This window comes from Ceratotherium simum, unplaced genomic scaffold, assembly GCF_057802395.1.
Source record: "Ceratotherium simum simum isolate JZ-2026a unplaced genomic scaffold, ASM5780239v1 HiC_scaffold_43, whole genome shotgun sequence".
In the NCBI taxonomy this organism is placed as follows: domain Eukaryota; kingdom Metazoa; phylum Chordata; class Mammalia; order Perissodactyla; family Rhinocerotidae; genus Ceratotherium; species Ceratotherium simum.
The window spans coordinates 2,141,074-2,160,562 of NW_028261259.1; the positions used below are offsets into that span (position 1 = coordinate 2,141,074).

Below are 19,489 nucleotides of genomic sequence, written 5' to 3' on the forward strand. Positions count from 1 at the left end.
TGCTAGGCTTATTGATCCCACTACATGAGAAAAATGTATAAAGGGGGGAAAATGCACCAACAACCATGTCTCCATCCTTGTATACACTGGGTTTCATTCTCAAGAAGCAGTTGGGATCAGCCAAACTGCACACAAAGAGAGGAAACTGCAGGAACAGAAAGATAAAAGTCAAAAGGAATATCTAGATGTGTCTGCAAATCTCTGAGTCTGTGTGAAGTGTGGGGTGGGAGAAGTGGAGGTGGGACCTGCAGCCTAACCAGGTATATACATATATGACGTATCTATACACACATATACATGATGTGGACTGGAGAAGCAACTCTAATGCCCCACCGACTCCTTTCAGCAAAGTCTCTTCCTCTCCTCTGGAGACGTCCAGACCCCTTTCTGCTCTGGGGCACTGCATCTGAGGTCCTGTGTCCAGGTGAAAAACATAAATTGGAAAACGTGTTTGAAGATCATCCTCTCCAGCCCCAGGTGCTATGATCTCATTCATGTCCATGGATAGCAAGGCCCCAGGGATCACCTCCTCTTGGGCCTATTAGGTCCCAAGCCCGTGTCAACAAGTCATCTGCATCAACACCATTTGTGATGATGCAAAGGAACTGAATCAGAGGAGCCAATTTCAGGTGTAAGGGGAAAGGGTCAGAGAGGGCCCATGCCAGTCAGGGCACAGACAAGAACATTCCAGCATCATGCCCTTCAAAGTCAAAAATAGGGGACAGCCTCACACATCCAAGGCCCAGGGCAGCCACAGAACATTCTGTGTGTGACCCATGCAGAGCTGCACACCAATCATGTGTGCAGAAACAGCCACATACCCCTGTGTCCCTGCCTGGGGAAGCATAGTCAGGCTGAATTCAGAAAATTCCAAATCTATAGCTCAAGATCAATGCAGAAATAAAGCTAAATTTTTGATTCTTAAAAATTGATGTCCTTTCCTCTTCCTCAGTTCTTTTAACCGTGTTAATCCCAGGGCTCAATACGTTGTGATGATCTACTTCCACCCCTTCAACATTGGTTTCCTCCATTATTTATGCTGTTGTGAGAACAAGGTACTATGTGGGAAATTCCTTTATTTTCTCACCCTGAAGCAGAGATACTAGCTGGAAAGCACCCCTATATTCCCCACCACCTCAAACATCAATGACAAGGGTCACATCTGTAGATCTATATGGTCCTGGAGCACAGGGGATTTTTATGGCAGCAAAACAATTATTCGGTATGATACTGTAATAGTCGGCATGGGATACATTTGTCAAAACCCAAAGAATGTACAACAGAAAGAGTGAACCCTACCGTAAACTATGGACTTTAGTTAATAATGTTATCAATATTGGTTCATCAATTATAGAAAATATACCACACTAATGCAAGATGCTACTAACAGAGGAAACTGTGTATGTGTAGGGAGGTGGAAGTATATGGGAACTCTCTGTACTTTCAGTACAATTTTTCTGTAAACCTAAAACTGCTCTAAAAAAAATCTATTAATTAAATTTTTTTTTTCCAATCTGGTAGTCATTGGCACCATGTCACTATTGAGCACTTATAATGTGGGTAGTCCAAATTGTGAGGAGCCATGAGCATAAAATACACAATGGATTTCAAAGACTTTGTATAAAAAATGAGAACATCTCATTAATAATTTTTGTATTGATTACATGCTGATATCATAATACTTTGGACATACTGGACTAAATGAAATATATTAAGGTATTACATGACTACTGACTTGGGAATTGCAAGATGCATCCAATACACACAAACATAAATGACACTATGGCTGAGGGAGGGAGTTCCAGGTTTTGCAACCATCACATAAACTTATGGCCTCGCACACTCAAAACCACCTCCTCTGACTTGGGGCAAGGCTATTGTTTTAGGTTGAATTGTGTCCCACCAAAAGGCAGAAACGTGGCAGAGAAATGTGTAGTGTACAGAAATGGTACTGATTATTATGTTGATTTTGTATCCTGCAACTTTACTGAATTTGTTGATTAAATCTGTTTTTGATGGAGTTTTTGGGGTATTCTATATGTAAGATTATATTGTCTGCAAATAGAAACAATTTAACTTCTTTTCCTATTCTGATTTCTTTTATTTTCTTTTCCTTGCCTGATTATTCTGGCTAGAATGTTCAGTATGATGTTGAATAGGAGTGGTGAGAGTGGGCAACCTTATGTTGTTCCTGATCTTAGAGGAAAACCTTTCAAACTTTCACCATTGAGTATGATGTGTAATTGCTCTGGATAGATAAGATCAAGTAAGGGTCACATAGGATCCAAAAGGTGGGATGGAGGTAGAAAGAGAAAGGCACTTGAACAGGACAAATTGCCAAATACAAACGCACTAATGGCTGATTTCATGAAAACAAGGCACAGAAAAATAACCCAATCCATCCATTCCTATGACCACTATAACAAAAATCTGTGAAACTGGGTTTGCCAATATAGTTTCATGATGCGTGTGACCAGTTATACCTGAAGGTATTTTCTATGCAGTGGAAGCACCAAATAGAATGTATGTGTGTCTTGGTGGGGGGAGTGGAACTCTCACAATTTCTGTCACCCTTCCCCAGTCTTTACTAATGATAAGAATATTGTGACCTTTTTCTCAATCGCAGATAAAATGCTCTGTAAAAAGTAGCTTCAAGACTATTCCCACATAACTAAACTGTCCTCCGAGTTCCTCACTCTGAAGAAATAGCTGTTGCTTCTGTTGCCAAAACTGTAGTGAAATGACAAGTGACAATTGGTTAGTCTGGTCTCTTGGAACCCTTTTTCCCTCCTCCCTATTTGCTTGTGCATCTTCCATTCTCCATCCCCTTTTCACTGTCTTGCCATTCATCTTCTATTTTCTGACAATATGTAGGGACCTGTCTTCGTCCCAGCTCCACCTACCAGTCCATTCCAAGAGAGATTTTGGCTCAATCAGCCAAACAAAAATTCACAAAGTCTGGTCTCATTTTTCGTCTTACCGTACCAGGATTGGGCCCTCAGACCAGTTCAAAGTACAGCCTGGTGGTTCCCGGGACTCAAAAGATTCCCTCCTCTCCCTGCTTACATTCAGCCCTCTACACCAGCTGCTTGCCACCACTGGCTCATGCACATTCTCCAACCCAGATGGTGCCACTCACCCCACACTTAACCCTGATGGGAGCCAGGTTCCACTTCCGACTCGGAAGCCTGTGTTCCATTTTCAGTGCTGATCTCAGACCACCTCCGGTGCATGCCTCGGTTCACTCATGGTGCAGCCCTCTGTGCTCCCCTGATGACCTGACTTGGAACCAACAGGAGTTAAACATCTAGTTCAACTGAAAAATAGTAGGAGAGCCTCTGCCTCAGGTAACGTTTTGAGATATATGGTGCCCCTCCCCGGCCCCACTCCTCTGAACTCTAGCACACTCCTACCCCTCAACCTCATGATGATAAGTCAAAGGACTTTGTGGAGCCCCTCCAGGTTGGGCAACAGCAGGACCTGGGACTCGCTGGGTCACTGGAATGACCCAAAGCTGTATCCCTTGTGAGGTAGGAGAGGTGAGAACTTTGCTTCAGGGTTTGAACATCTTTGAATTAGTCTGGCCTAATTCTAATTATTTTTATTGAATATGTAGCATTTTTTTTCCTCTGTGGGTATAGATGTATTACTTCTAGATGCATTATGTTGTCATCTCCTTCCTTAGGGCATCCTTGTTAAGTTTCTACCTAGACACTTATGTTCAAAGATATAGTGCAAGGATGTACCCTCTCTTTGCATTCTTGCAGACAAAATTCCCCTATGAAATATTTGTGTACAAACCATAGTAAATGTTTTCATTTATCCAGTTCCTCAGGCAAAAAAAAAAAATAAGTATTGATAGTTATCCTTGACTCCTCTCTTTTCCTCTTGTTCCACATCCTATCCATCACCAAAGTGTGACAAATTTTCCTAAGTTATATACTGAGTTCAGAATTGCTTGCCTGGATCATTTCAGTAGCCACGTGCTTCCTCACTTAGTCCTCTCTGGTCCATTCACCAAGCAGAAACCAGGGGGGTTCTTTCAGGATGTAAGACAGGTCCACACCCTTTAGTGAATTCCTAAAACAGATTTTGGAGGTAAACTGCCTGAGTACCAGCTCTGTGACCTTGGACAATTACATAACCTCTAACATTCCTCGTAGGTAAAATGGGAGTTAATATTGTTTGCTCTAAACATTGTTGTGAGGATTAAATGAGTGAATACATGTCAGGTGCCTAGAACATGCCTTGCACCTGGTAAGGCAACATGAAAATTTTCACTATAATTATAATAAAACTTACTGTTGTGATCGCCTATTAATTAAGTTGAATCATATGAAATTTCCAATATACAACCATTTTTGACATATTGTTGAATAAATGATAAAACTAAGTTTAGAAAGATTGTGTAGCATAAAAAAAGATTGGAGAGGTAAATACTATTAGGAGAAAAATAAGATGAAGTAAATTGCTTTGCTGGCTGGCCTGTAATCTGGCTGTAATTGCTTTGCAACTTACAGAACACTTTCTGATACATTGTTTCATTTAATTCTTACAGAATGCTTTTCAGGGTGTTACTACTGCTGCCTCTGAAGGAGTAACTGCCTTGCCCAAGGTCACCCCACATTAAATAACACAACTAGGATGGAAACATATTTTTGAGTGTGAATTCCATGTAATATTTTGTTTTCCCTTCATAGCATCATCTTTCCTCTCAAGAAAGTGCTGAAATAGTGTTGATCCATAGGAACCTAGTATTAGAGACATCTTTTTTTTTTTTTAAAGATTTTATTTATTTTATTTTTCCCCCCAAAGCCCCAGTGGATAGTTGTGTGTCGTAGCTGCACATCCTTCTAGTTGCTGCATGTGGGACTCGGCCTCAGGATGAACGGAGAAGTGGTGCCTCGATGTGCACCCGGGCACCCGGGATCCGAACCCGGGCCACCAGCATCGCAGCGCGCGCACTTAACCACCAAGCCACAGGGCCGGCCTAGAGACATCTTTTATGTCTGCTCATAATCTCAACCATAGCAACGATATAATACATTCTGTGAAGTGCTTACACTCACATGATAAACACTATGTCTTTGAAAGAGTGGTGATGTAAGAAGGAATTTTGGTTTCATGCTTTCTAGATTTTCAAGTCCATGCTTAGAGCTCTGGAGAAGCTTGAAAAGAGGAAATGGGTGAAAATAGTCCAAAATGAAAGAAGATTGATGCACATGTAACTTTAGTGATCACCTCAAATGTCTCTTTTTGTTTGTGGTCTGTGTCACCCCACTAGAATAAATGCTCTTAGTGTAGATCACTGCTGTCTTGCAGCAAGTGGTAGGCAATGAGTTAATATTTGTCGAAGGAATGAAAATGGCCTTAAGTACATCTGCTCTTTTACACCAGAGAACAGCCCCATTCTGGGCAAACAGCATCATTAGTTAACTTTGAAAACTCGTGTTCTTATTTGCTCATAACCATGGATTCAAAGCTCCCTTTTATATCCTGCTAAGTACACAAGAATTGTGTTGTGTCTCATTAGGGAATGTTTGCACAGTCTCACTACAAAAGAAAGACCTTTTAGCCTACGGTCTGCTGGTTCCAGCAGGTGCTAATACTATACTTCTCTCTAAACAATTAGCTATTGATTTGCTATCCTTATAAGCAGTGATCTGAAATGGAACTTAATTTGATCAGTGTCATGCGAAAGTAGACACTTACTGTGTCTCTAAGTGATGACGTGGATAATAATGTTGATGGAGAAGAAGATAACTAAAAATTCACTCTGGTTTTGCCAAGTGCATCTGGGTAAAGGGTACCTTGAAATCATAGAAGTTTAGAACTCAAAAACACTTTTCAAACTCTTTATATTACAGATGAAGAAACCGAGGTCTAAAGAGGTGAAGAGATTTGACCATGATTAATTCTTGAGACTAGGGTAGGATTCTCTAATTCTCAGCTGACCACATTGTCATGTCTTAGCACCAAATAACCAAGAGAGAGAAGTCTGTTGACTTCTAGGCAGAAATGATTCCTCTTCATATTTTTACTGTCCCTCTCTTAGATGTCTGCTCTGCCCTGACAAGGAATTTATCTGGTGTTTAAACTATGCTTAAGCTGAGGAAAATGCTATTGGCAAACATTATTGTGATTCAGTGTGGCACTGGAGAGCCCAGTCATGGAAAAATGAGAATAGAAAGAATAAGAGATAAATAATATTAGAGAAGAAGAGAAAAATCTAATATTTTAGTGGGAAATAACATAAAATTTAGAACTAGTAATTAAGTTGAGTAATGTGAAACAATACTAGATAACTATATGAAAAATCAAAACTACTGTTGTATTAGCAACAACTAGTTTAAACATGTAAATAATTTTTCTAGCTTTTGGAGCAATGAATTATTTAAAATAAGCATTTAAAATAGTTGGATCTATTCAATATGAAGTTATAAGTTATATAAGTTACACGAAGAAGATTATAAAGATATACCAAGTGACATAAGGCTCTAATTAAATGGAGAGACAAACTATATTTATGAATGAAAAGAATTAGTGTTTCAAAGAATTCAGTTTTCCAAGCATTATTCAGAATAAATGTACTTAAAACCAGCTTTCAAAATGGTACGGTAGTTGTTTTATAGACAATAAGATATCCACTTTCAAAATAAAACACTGGGCCATAAACTAACATTATTCACAAGTAAATCAGTCCAAATGGATTATGGGGCTAAAATTAAAAGTAAAAATCCCCAGTGCAAAACAGTGGTGGATGACAACACAGAAGAATATCAATATCTCAGAATTAGTACAGTTATTCTTAATATATACGGTTAAAAATGTCTGGTTGAAAAGAAGGATGAGAGAAAGTACAATGAAAGATGATATGGTCTCAGATTTTCTTTTAGAATCTGAATCTTGAGAGGACTATTCCAGCCTAAAATATTGGATAAAGAAATAGAAATCTGTGGTATTTAAACATATAATGAAAGGACATATTTTAATAATAGTATCATGTATCAGTTAGCTTCTGCTGTATAACAAATTGTCTTAAAATTTGGTGGCTTAAAATAAAAATAATAATTTATTTTTTCTCAATATTCTGTGGATTATCTGGGCAGTTATTTTGATCTGGACCTGTTGGTGGCTCAGCTGGGATTGGACGGTCTAGGATGAGCTTACATATCTGATGGTTGACTTGAAGTCACTTGGAGTGATGGAGATGTGCAGTCTATCTAGACTCATTTACATATTGACGGCCACAGGATTCCCAGGGGCAGCCAGAGAAGGATAAGTACCAACAATGAGCAAACGGTTTTCAAGCCTTTGCTTATGTCATTTGCTAATGTCCCATTGGCCACACCCAGCCAAAAGCCAGGAGACAAGGAAGCCCATTGATGTAGATCATCTTGATTAACCTTCCTGGGTACAGCAAGAGAGAGAAAGTGGATTTGCTGGGGAAGATGGAAGATATCCAGAATTGTTCACTCCTTTTGTTTCTGAGAATCTACTCCTGTCAGTCACCTCGGTTGAAGGTTATATCCCTGCCCAAGAATTGCATCAGCTAGTGTAGCATCCTGAGTGCTCTCAAAGCATTGATACTCCCATGTGTAGTCTAAAATAGTTGCCTCCACAAGTGTTCTTCATGTAAGATGGGTTATGGCGTTCTTGGGAGGAAAGTGCAAACGATAATTAACATAAAGGTCCTGGTTCCTATAGGGTGGACACTTCTACCAGGAGACAAAGGATGAATCCCGTTGAATGTTATGACTCCTGTGATGCCAGCACAAGGAAAGAAGCCATCATGGCTTCTGGCATGGGTAATTCTTCCAGAGGACATGGGCCTTCTGTTATATACTCAGGACAGAGAAGACATTGGGCATTCAGGTAGCCCACCGGGATATCTTCTGATATTCTTGCCCCAATTTTGTTGATAAATTAGTGCAGCAGCTGTATCCTGAGAAGGGCATGGTGACCAGGTGCTCAGACACCTCAGGGATGAGCATCTGGATCATCCCTCCAGGTAAACCACCTAGACCAGCAGAGGTGCTTGTCAATCTAAATGGGAGAGTAGGAGGAGTGGGATGGTAAGTGTCAACTGCAGCACCAACAAAAGCTGCTGTTGAGAGCTGCCTGTAATTTGTCCCACTGATCTTCCTCTTGTGAGTTTCCCCAGTCAGCATGACCAACCAGAACACTGCGTGTACTGGCTTTAAGAAGCAAGTGCATCTGAGGGGCATAAGTGATGGACCATCATGGAGACAGTGGTATCTTTCCAAGATTCTTTTGGGCCTAAGTCACTCACTCTTGTAGCTGCCAGAAGTGTTTTAAGGGCTCGTGCTGCCACCCTCTCTGGGAATTTCCTTGGGCCAAAGGAAAGTGCCACACCTAAGATTATGACCACTCCCAATGGCAGCCCATTTCCAATGACTGGTTCATGTGGGGGGTACAATGGCCTACTTCCTTTGCCTCAATTTGAGACACGCTTGATGCTCTCTATGGGATCAACTGTTGTCTCCATTTTTAACCTACTGCAGTTCAGTCTCTTGTTCTGTCCAGTCTCAGTTCTCTCCTTTAGACATGGTTACCTCAAGCCAGCGACAAACTTATTGTGCCAAGGTTTCTTCATCAGTAAAACGAGAACAATGAGAGTGCCTACTCTGTAGACTTGTATTAGGGATTCAATCAGTTAATATATGTAAAGCACTTATGAGGCACCCTGGTATATAGTAAACATTATATATCATCTTTTATTATGAATTAATTAAAGTTCATTGTAGGATTATACTGACCAAATAAGCCACACACAAAAAGAGCAAATACTGTACTAATTTCAATAACAGGCAAAAAATAATTTGTGATAGAAAAAAAAACAGAATAGCAGTTGCATCTAAGCGCAGGTTGTGGCAAGAGGTGGTGCAGAAGTAGGGACTGGCTGAGAGGACATGAAGGGACTTGATGGGATGAGGAGAGTATTCTACATCTTGATAGGAGTGTAGGTTACACAGGTATATGCATTTGTCGAATGCATTGAATTTTACATGTTAGGTCTGTATGTTGCACTGCATGTAACTTATACCTCAATTTAAATTAGAATCATTTTGCTAAGTGTAAGAAGCCAGAGACTAAAGGCATTTTATTGTATGATTCCATTGTATGACATCTGAGAAAAAGCAAAACAGTAGGGAAGGACAATTAATCAATGGTTTCCTGGGATAAGGAGTAAGAGAGGGGAATGACTACAAAGGGGCAGCACAATAGAACTTTGGAATGATGGAATTGTTCTATCATGAATGTGTTCACGTGTGTATCATGCTCAGTCATGATGGTGTAGATGCATACACGACTCTATGCATTTGCCAAAACCCATAGAATTGTACATCACAGAGTGGATATTACTGTAGGTTAAAAAAATTTTTAATCCACCAGCTAGTGGAGGGAATGTAAAATGGAATAGAAGCTATATAAAATGAACCTAATTGTATTACAAATGAAATAACCATAATGAAGGGTATGAGAAGGAAATGAAATTTACTTTGGAAAACTGTGTTGAGACCAGATACTGTAAGGCTGGATACAAAAAGAACTGACCAGAAATCCTGGAGCCTAGTTCATAAATTTGTTTCTCAGAAGGGTATGGGTTAGCAATTCTTAAACTACTTTATTTATGTACTAGGGCTGAACAGCTAAGTTAATATATTGTAGATCATGAGAGCCAGTTTCTCACTGTCAAAGAAAGATGTAACAAACAAGGGAAGAGAAGACTAGAATGAACACTGGGTGCTGGATTAAAATTGGAAGCATCAGTATGAATTCATGCTTTTGATGAATGGATGGATGGATGGATGGTTAGAAGGAAGGAAAGACAGAAAGATAGATAGATAGATAGATAGATAGATAGATAGATAGATAGATAGATAGATAGATAGAGATAGATAGATAGACAGACAGACAGACAGACATAGATAGACAATGTGTGTATGTAGAGGATAGTATACATTCATACATTTCCAAGGCCTATCGGCTCAGAAGGCCTAGAAGCAATTATACTCCAGTAGCAATGAGAACACCTATCACTCAAATCTTGGTTTCTAAAGTACTCTTCTAAACAAAAAGGAAAAAGAAGGAACCAGGGCTCTTTCGAGAAATGGTTGATGCCAGGGCTGGGGTAGGTAAAATACAACCTGATCCTGAAACACCTTTGAAGCATATTCCAAGAGAAAATAAAATTCACAAAGAGGCAGCCCACAAAATATGCCTAAGAATCCCCTTCAGGTCCCTGAATAACACCTAAGCTGTGCATATGAAGGGAAAGACTCTAGGAGATTTAGAAGAGAAAAACCACTGAAAACTGAATATTGGGCAGAAATTTCAGAGGTCACACATCCCAGGAGTTGGAGCTTGGTTTTCAGATTCATCTGGAGTGGAATGACCTTGATAAAAAACCCTGGGTTCCCATTATGACCCTAAAAATGTCACACTAAGAGTAAGGACTTCACCCTTTGAAAAAACTGAAATAAATCTGTCCTTTTAGAGGCTAAAACCCAGCCATCATAGGTTCTAGGTGATCCATTAGTAGTACAATTGCCTGCCCTGACAAAACCTAATCTTTAGAGGAATGTAACACGATTAAGAGCCTCTACGGGGTATTGTGCACAAGATCCAGCATACAATGAAAGGTTACTAGACATGTAGAGCAGCAGGAAAACCTTCTCTATTATGAATATATAAATCAATAGAAGCAGACCCAGAGACAATGCAGAGATTGGAGTTAGCAGACAAGCACTTCAAAATAACTATGAAGAAAAGGGAGGAAACATGGACAATTGTAGACAATGAAAGACAAACTGCAAATCTTTAAAACAACCAAAGGAAAAGGACACATTGCTTTCAAAAGAGCAACAATAAGACCCATAACTTTTCAAAAGAAACTATAGAACAAGAAGGCGATGGGCGGCTGGCCCCGTGGCATAGCAGATAAGTGCCCGCGCCCCGCTGCTGGCGGCCCAGGTTCGGAACCCGGGCGCGCACCGATGCACCACTTGTCAAGCCATGCTGTGGTGCCGTCCCACATAAAGTGGAGGAAGATGGGCACAGATGTTAGCCCAGGGCCAGTCTTCCTCAGCAAAAAGAGGAGGATTGGCATGGATGTCAGCTCAGGGCTGATCTTCCTCACACACACACAAAAATAAATAAAGCATTCACCTTAAAAAAAAAAAGAAGAAAACAACGAATGACATCTGACATCTAAAGTGTTTCATGGAAAAAGAAAAAAACCCTACCCATCTAAGATTCTGAGACCTAAGAAAAATATTCTTCAAAAATGCAGACTAATTAAAGATGTTTTTCAAAGGGGGTTTAAAAAAACAAAAGCTGAAAGAATTAATCAAAAATGGAACTGTACTTCAAGAAACACTAAAGAAAGCTCTTCAGGCTGAAACAAAAGAATTCATGTGGAGACACATAACGTTAGCGATAATTATCAGCAGTAAAAAATGTAAGGAAATATAATGAATATTGACTGTATAAAAGAACCCTGTATAGTTTTACAACTTTTGTGTAAGTCTAAACTTTCTCAAAATAATATGCTTTTAAAAACACATTGAACTAATCCCCCAAAACTACAGATGATGGAAGCCACTGCAAGAGATCCCCCAGTCCACCTCCCAAGATTAGAGATTATGGAGCCCCAGCAAGTGATACTCACAATCTGCATCCAACAGTAGAGGTGACAGAAGCCCTAGCAAGGGACCACCAGTTCCCTCCAAAGCTAAAGGCAACAAGACCTCAGAGAGCAACCGTCATCCGAAACCAGGCGGAGAGAGCCGAACGGAACCACTGAGCCGAGGAGCGGCGGAGACACGCGGAGGGAACCGAGGATGGGCGTAAAGAGCCGAAGAGGTGAGGAAACGGCCGAGGTCGGGCGGAAGGACCCGAGGTTTGGCGGGGGGAGCCGAGCCCAGCCGAAAAGCGGCGAGAGGCGGCGGAGAGAGCCGAGCCCCGGGGCCGCGGGGAAGAGCTGACAGGTCGTGGTCGGTGAAGCGAGAACAGGCGGTTGGCGCCTCAGAAGGAAGCGGAGACGAGGACGGCGGAGAGTGAAGGCGACCGCGCTGCATGGGGCCGTGGACGTGGAGCCCGGAGCCTTCGACGCGCCCGAGCCGCCCCGAGCGCCCCCACGGAGGGTCGTGGACCCGGTCCCCGCTGCCCTCCTCCCGCTCCCCGGCCCGCCGCCGCCCACGGCGCGGGGCGCCCGGGCCGGACAGCGGCGTGTCCTCCGCCCACGACGAGGACGCGCGTGTCCCCGCGGCTGCATCCTCGGGACGTGATGGCCGCGTGGAGTCTGGCGCCGATGTCCGCGGGGACTGACCCCGGGGTGCAGCCTCTGACCCGCGCTGAGCCCGCGGACCCCGCCCGTGGGGAAGCCGCTGGGGGTGAGTAAAAATGTCTTATGTCTGAATTAGCATTTGGCAAAAATTAAAAAAAAAGCATGCAACTTATGTTAGAATGAGATATAAAAGCAAGCTTAATAAAATAAGATTTTTATGGACTCAAATTAATTTAACATTAAAAAATGAGCTGTTTACAGTGGGTATCATCCTTTCCTGAGTGTAAGATTTATAAGAAAATATTATACTAAATAATACCTTAGGCTAAATTACCTCGGAAGAATTTAATATAAAAGTGAATAAAAATCATGGTAAAGAGAAATTGCAGTGTACCAGGACAAACAGATCTTCTTTCTTGTCACACGAAACCCTCCCTCCCTCTCACCCACAAGACCATCTACTCTTCATTTTTGTCTCTCAAGAGTTTAAGAAAGTATAATTTTAACATAACCAAGCATAGTAGTCCAGAAGAAGCAGGAGTAACATTAAATGAGGGAGTGAAACTGAGGGCTGCTCATGGGAACCGCTTCCCCAGGGCCACACCACTCGGCTTCTTCAGCAGGACCTTCTCCTGTTTTCCATCAGGTCTCAGAACATGCTTCTTGGCTCCTTGCTCTCTCTGCCTCCCTGGCAAACCTGTCTGCCCTCAGGGCCTCACCCTTGCTTTTTTCACTTTCAGACTCTCTGCAGATGTCTCCATAAGCTACCGGCTGTCTGCAGAGTGGCTGTGAGAGACAGAGACTCGCTCCTGGGATCATCTCTGCCCCATCTGAAGACTGTGCAGCGGTGGGCTCGGGGCTGGTGTGTAGAGACCCAGCACCAACACAGCCCAGGGATTCACCTGGACTAGGAGGTGCAATTATTTTTAAGGTATTTGTGATATCAAAAGTACTTACAAGTTCTCCTTCACTGCTGCAGGCCTGGCGTCCCTGCAGTCTCCTGTGTGCAGAGTTGCTGGGGCTTCTGCAAGGTCTCCTCCCGTTGACTATACCTGACTTCATTGCCAGGGTGGGAAGGTATCCTTGTGACAGGCCTCTGGAAAATGCAGCTGGTGAGTCTTATAGGAAGTGCAGACCTTTCCCGATGTCTCTGCTTGGTCTTAGTTAAATGGACTTATCTTTTCTTCTCTGAAGTCTGGGGCATCATATTTCTTTTGAGCTTCCCCTTTGAAAACAAAATGAAATGTGCAATTTGAATAAAATGAAGAACACTCTCAGCTCATTTGGATCTTCCACCCTCCTCTCTCCCTGGGGAAATGTGTTTCAGATTGGCCTGTGCATCACAATCATCTGGAGGGTTGTTAAAATTCAGATTTCTGGACCTCAACCCAAGTAGGTCCAGGGTGGGGCCAAGAATGTGCACGTCTAGGTGTTCCCGGATGATGCTGATGCTGCTGGCACAGGCCCCTCACATTGAGAAGTAGATCCTGGGACATCAAGCTGATATGAGTCTAGGACAGAAAGCTCTGATCATTACCCAGTGCCACCTCCAGACCGTTTCCCTCTACCGTCCTCCTCTGAGGATGTCCCCCCTTCCCATCCTTATCACAGTCAACTAAACACATGCTGGTACCCCCTGACCCACCATCATGTGGATCCACAGATCACAGGTATCTTTGTATCCCAAGATTTAGGTTTTCAGTGTCTCTCTTTTACTCTGCTTTAGGACACAATCACCTCATTTTCCTAGCTCCTTTAATGCCTCGTCTCCAATGAAATCATATTACCTCTCAACCCTTAGGTGCTCACTTCACTTGCACTCCCACATCCCATCTTCACTCAAATATTCTCCTGTTCATACATAAATAACTCACACAGACCATATTCCCATCACACAGTTGCATCCACTGTAAATAACCATTTTTCCTGCCCTGACTCTTCCTCTCTCCTCCTACTCCTCCCTGTTACTCTCAGCTCCACTATCTGGCTTAACAGAACAATTGATGCTTCTTAGAAGTCAATCCTGCTCCCAAGTTTGTTACACATCCACACCCTCTTCTAGGCCATCCCATCCATTTCCCTGGCTTCAGATACCATTGATGAACTAGAAATGCCCATTGAGTCAGCAAGATCTGACTTCACCCTCAGATCCAAATACGCATCTGCCCACTCACCACATCAGTGACAACTTGATGACTCAGCTCACAGTGAGCATTTCCCAAGTTGAAACAGCCAGTTCTCCAAATAATCACCCATATCTCAGGGTCCCTAAACTCCCTTGTTGGTACTAATATCCTGTCTACCCCTGTGTGTCATTCTGGACACCCTGCCACCCCACACTCGTTCATCAGTGAACCATCCATCCACCCTCCTGAATCCACCTAAAGATTCTCAACTTGTGAATAATTCTTTAGCACCTTTCAGATTCCCTACAAAATACCATTTCCACAGAGTGACCTTTCCTGATCCAGCCATCAAAATTAATATCACATTTTCTCTGTGTTAATTTTTTTCAATTTTTAATTGTATGTGTATAGTATTATCTATTTATTTCATAGTGTTTTCTCACTAAATTGGATACTCCATGAAGAAGACTAATGTGGGCTTTAATGTTTTATGCTGCAATATTCAGTCATTTCTTTGCCCATCGAAGGTGCTTAGATATATTTATTGAAAGAAATTATTCAACTTCCAAAAAGAACTAAATTTTCAAAGAACTTCACTCAGCCACAATTATACAATGATATAATCTGTTTTGTGGTATACTACAATAAATTATCACTAAGATTTCAAATCCTTTCTCTGTAATCCATTATAAGATTATAGTCATAATAATCTGTTTAAAATGTAAATCTAGTCAGTGCACTTTTCCTTTTAAATCTCTCATTTCTGTCTTCAGAAGATATTTTTAAAAGTGAAACCATAAACCTCACTTCATTCCTGTTGTCCTGCCATAATTATTAATACCACCCTTTTCGTTCCCCAGCATGTCCCAGTTTGGAGGGAAAATTAGTTGATCCTCTCATTTATTGAGCACCTATTGTATGCCAAGTTATGTACTAAAACCTGTGATCCAGAACTTAACAAAGTCACTGCGCCTCTTTATTTTAATCTTAGTGAGAGGAAAGAGTTAATAAACAGACTGAGGAATCTCTATTATAGTGTTAGGTATAATTAAGTGCTGTGATAAACAGTAAGGCCAAGACAGAGACAGAGAAAGAGGGAGGGATAGAGGAAAAGTGGCAAGGACGGATGAAGGAAGAAAGAAATTAACTACATAATTATTGATGATGAAGAGATTAGGGAAGGACTAACTGATGAGGTGACATTTGAGCACAGAACTGAATTTTTCTTAAAAAAGACCAAGCGCATTGTGGGTAAAGACTTCTGCAGAGCGGGGACCAACTTAAACAGTGCAGGGCCGAATACTACACCACTTCCTAGTGATGTTGTTGGTTAAAAATAAAACAAAACCATCTAGCCTATTATCCCAGAAAACTTCACATAGAAAAAAGTACAATAACTTGAACATGACTTAACAAACATTAACACCTAGGAAACAACTTTAATAAAAAGATATCTTCTTGTTTTAAGAGCTTCTCTCTGGGAACTTAAAGAGGTTTCACAGAAGGACAAAATGTACAAATGGACACTCTTGCCATCCATATGGATTCCACGCTCACCAGAATAGGCTGGCTTGGAAAACAGGCCGATGCAGGTTCCTCCATGGCTGCAGAGTTGTCCTGCTGACCCCACTCCTGATGTGCAGACAGCCCCTGGATTGCTGGAAAATGCAGTGAGTTCTGCCTCTGATTCCCCTTTTATGGAGGAAGGGAGTGGATAATCCAATCAGTGGATAATCCAGAGGAGACTTCCTGTTTCTTATCAATGGGATTTGAGCGATTCCTAAAGATTTATACCTAAACACAAAAATGTTGGGTTATTGACACTGTCAGATACTGTTGGTAGATGAAAAAATTTAATACACTTGTGTGGGGAGATGGTATTTGCAGTTTCTATCAACATTTTAATATTTCCTTTTTCTTCCACTATTGATATTTTCTGTAAAAATAGGAATGAAAATTTATATGTACAAAAATGTCCATACAACTTATGTTTTAATAGGAAAAAATAGAGACTGTGTAAATGTTTATCAATAAAAGAATGTCCAAAATATTTATTAACAAGTCTCTAGAATATATCACACAGCCATTAACAAGAAATTAGTATTTTGTGCATTTACATCTCATGTAATTTCCAGTAAACTTGTAATTATTTCAACCGTCTTACTCTTTCCCTTCCCTTTGACCTGAATAATTAATGTTCCTTTACTCTCTTTACTTCACTGATGTTGGTTTAACTCTTTTATTATTCCATTATTTCCTCTATAAACTTATTAGTTGGAATCATATGGAAATCTTTGTTTAATTGCACTAATGGCTAAATCCTGAATTCTTAATACAGTCTAATATGAATAATTACTTTTACCACCTCCCCCAAATGCTAATACCTTCAACACTTTCAATTCTATTTTTAAGCTTCCTGACATTTGTATTACTGTTTTCATGCATTTTATTCTACATATATTTTAATCTCCATGAGAGATTTCTAGAATTACTTCACAAAATAAAATTCATTTATATTTATTTATAAATTATCCTTTCCTTTCCTCTTCAGTCCTTCCTCCATTCCTGGTTTTCAACCTGAGATTATATTCCTTTGGATGTGATAACTCACTCCAGTATTTTGTCTAATTCAAGGCTGCTAACAATGAAAAGTTTCACTTTAAGTTTTTCTAGGACATCTTTATTTGGGGCACTGTTGCTGCTGGGTGTAGAATTCTGGTTTGACATGAGATTTCTATTAGCATTTTAAAAATGCTGCTCTGTTGATGTCCATCTTATTTTATTTATGGTTAGAAATCACCAATTGGCCTTTTTCTTGCTTATTTGGCATCTATAGTCCCTAAAATCCTTTACATTAACTTTGGTTTTTGACCATAGTTTAGTTCATTAATATTTCCTGTGTATGCACTCTGCTTAGGGAATGTTGAATTAATTGAATCTGTGGATTGATGTCTTTCATCAACTTGAAACATGCTTGTGTATTTTCACTTCTGATATCAATTCCTCTCCACATTCTCACTACTCCCCTTTTAATCACATCCCTTGTATATTCTAATTCTACCCTGAATTTTCCAATGTCATTGACCCAGTGGTTTTCTTGGAAGATTTGCTCTTGAACTGTCTTCCATTTTAGTAAACCAGCCTTTTGCTGGAATCGATTCCTTCTTTATTACTTAAATTCTTAATTTCATTTCTAACATAATCACAATATATAGCTTTAATTTTTTAAAAAAGAGATAGCAGAGCAGTTTGACAATAAGGAAAAAATGATTTCCTTTTGATACAATAAAGCTAAAATAGATAAGAGAAAATTATAAATTGGATCATATTAAGTTGTATGAGGAGCCAGTATTCATTAAAATTCACCAGTAAGACCGAAGGAGCAGAAAACCTGAGCATCTTGTTCTTTGTACTGATGTGGACTACCTTTTGAAATGATAATATTTAGATTTCTTGGGTTAAATAAAAATGTTATAAAATCCAGTTTCATCTGTTTGTATTTACTTTCTTTAACATGTGTTCTGGAAAATTGAAATGACATAGGTCACATTGTGATATCTCTGTTCGTCTTGGTTGGATAAAGCCGTGATGTGATGGTTAATTTTAGGAGTCAGCTTGACTGGCCTCAGGGGTGCCCACATAGATGGTGAAGCATTATTTCTGGGTGTGTCTGTGAGGATGTTTCTGGAAGAGATTAGCATTTGATTCCATAGTCTATGTAAACAAAGCCACCCTCAATAGTGTAGGTGGGCATCATCTAATCTGTTGAGGGCTCAATAGAACAAAAAGGAAAGAAAGGCTGAATCCACTGTCTCCTCCAGACCTGGGATGTCCATCATTTTCTGCACTTGGACATCAGACATCCTGGTTGTCAGCCCTTCAGACTTTGACTAAATTATATCACTGTTTTTTCTTGTTCTCCAGCTTGCAGATGGCATATTGTGGGACTTCTCAACCTCCATAACCTTGTGAGCCAATTCCTACAATAAATCTCCACTTCTCTAAGTTTATATATATTCTATGGTTCTATTTCTCTAGAGAATCCTGACTAATACACATGGATAACAAAGTGCATATTAAGTGCACCTGGAGGAAATTTCCCAAGGCATAGGAGGCTCCCCCAACCCCACAGGAGGAAGCAACTCATCCCATCCAGGCAGCAGGCATGAGCATGTGCACGCACACACACACACCCACTCACACACAAACACAAGTAATTTGAAAATGTGCTCAAGCCGAAACTCTCACTCTCTGCCTTATTGTTCATCACAGCAGTGATTTCTACATGGCATGTTATACATCCTTTGCCGTTTATCATCTCTTTCCTCCCACTAAGACTAAATCAAACAGGGGCAGTCAGTCTGTTTAGTTATTTTGTAGATCACAGGTTTTCTACCAGAGCTTTGCATGTAGTAAGTGCTCTAAAAATCGAATGACCAAATAGTTTTCCCTCCAAACTGGAACATATCAGGGAATGAAAAGTGTAGTATTAATAATTATGATAATACAACAGGAGAAATATGTGCTGAAGACAGAAATAGGGGATTTAAAAGTTAAGATGAACTGATCACTTTTGCATTTTAAACAGATCACTGTGACTAGAATCTCATGATTGGATTATGAGGAGAAAGGATTTGGAATCTTAAACTATTCTTGCTAATTTATTGCAGTGTACCACTCTAAAGGTGGTATCTTTGCATAAGAGTAGTTAAGTGGATGGATTTAAAATATTTCAGGAAATAAAGTTTTAATGTTTCAATTTTATATGTATATAAATATCACATATATATTGTACACATAATATATGTGAGCCCTTTATGTGTGCAAAGCCATTGTGAACACTATTGTGGGAAAATTTGGAAAATCCACATTAGTCTTGTCTTCATGGAGTATCCAGTTTAGTGAGAAAGAACTAAATCTTGAAAGAAATAGATAATATTGCACATGTAACTAAAATAGAAAAAAAATCAACGAAGAGGAAAAATGGAGTTTTGTAATTTAGGTTCCTAGTGCAGGCGAGTTCACTCTGTGGAAATGATATATTTTATGA

At 40.4% G+C, this 19,489-nt stretch overlaps 1 long non-coding RNA gene and 1 pseudogene across 1 annotated transcript in view; both read right to left on the reverse strand.

Moving 5' to 3' along the window:
• LOC147911371 (uncharacterized) overlaps positions 1 to 12,170 on the reverse strand; it is a 32,421-nt gene extending 20,251 nt beyond the window's left edge. Inside the window, exons 1-3 of the long non-coding RNA XR_015551226.1 lie at positions 11,696 to 12,170; positions 3,963 to 4,080; positions 3,140 to 3,278 (exon numbers count right to left, since the gene is read on the reverse strand). This is a non-coding gene — a long non-coding RNA (uncharacterized LOC147911371). The remainder of the gene's footprint in view (positions 1 to 3,139; positions 3,279 to 3,962; positions 4,081 to 11,695) is intronic.
• Positions 12,171 to 12,900: 730 nt separating this feature from the next.
• Positions 12,901 to 18,302, reverse strand: LOC147911372 (methyl-CpG-binding domain protein 3-like 2B pseudogene; annotated as a pseudogene).
• Between the last annotated feature and the right edge of the window lie 1,187 nt (positions 18,303 to 19,489).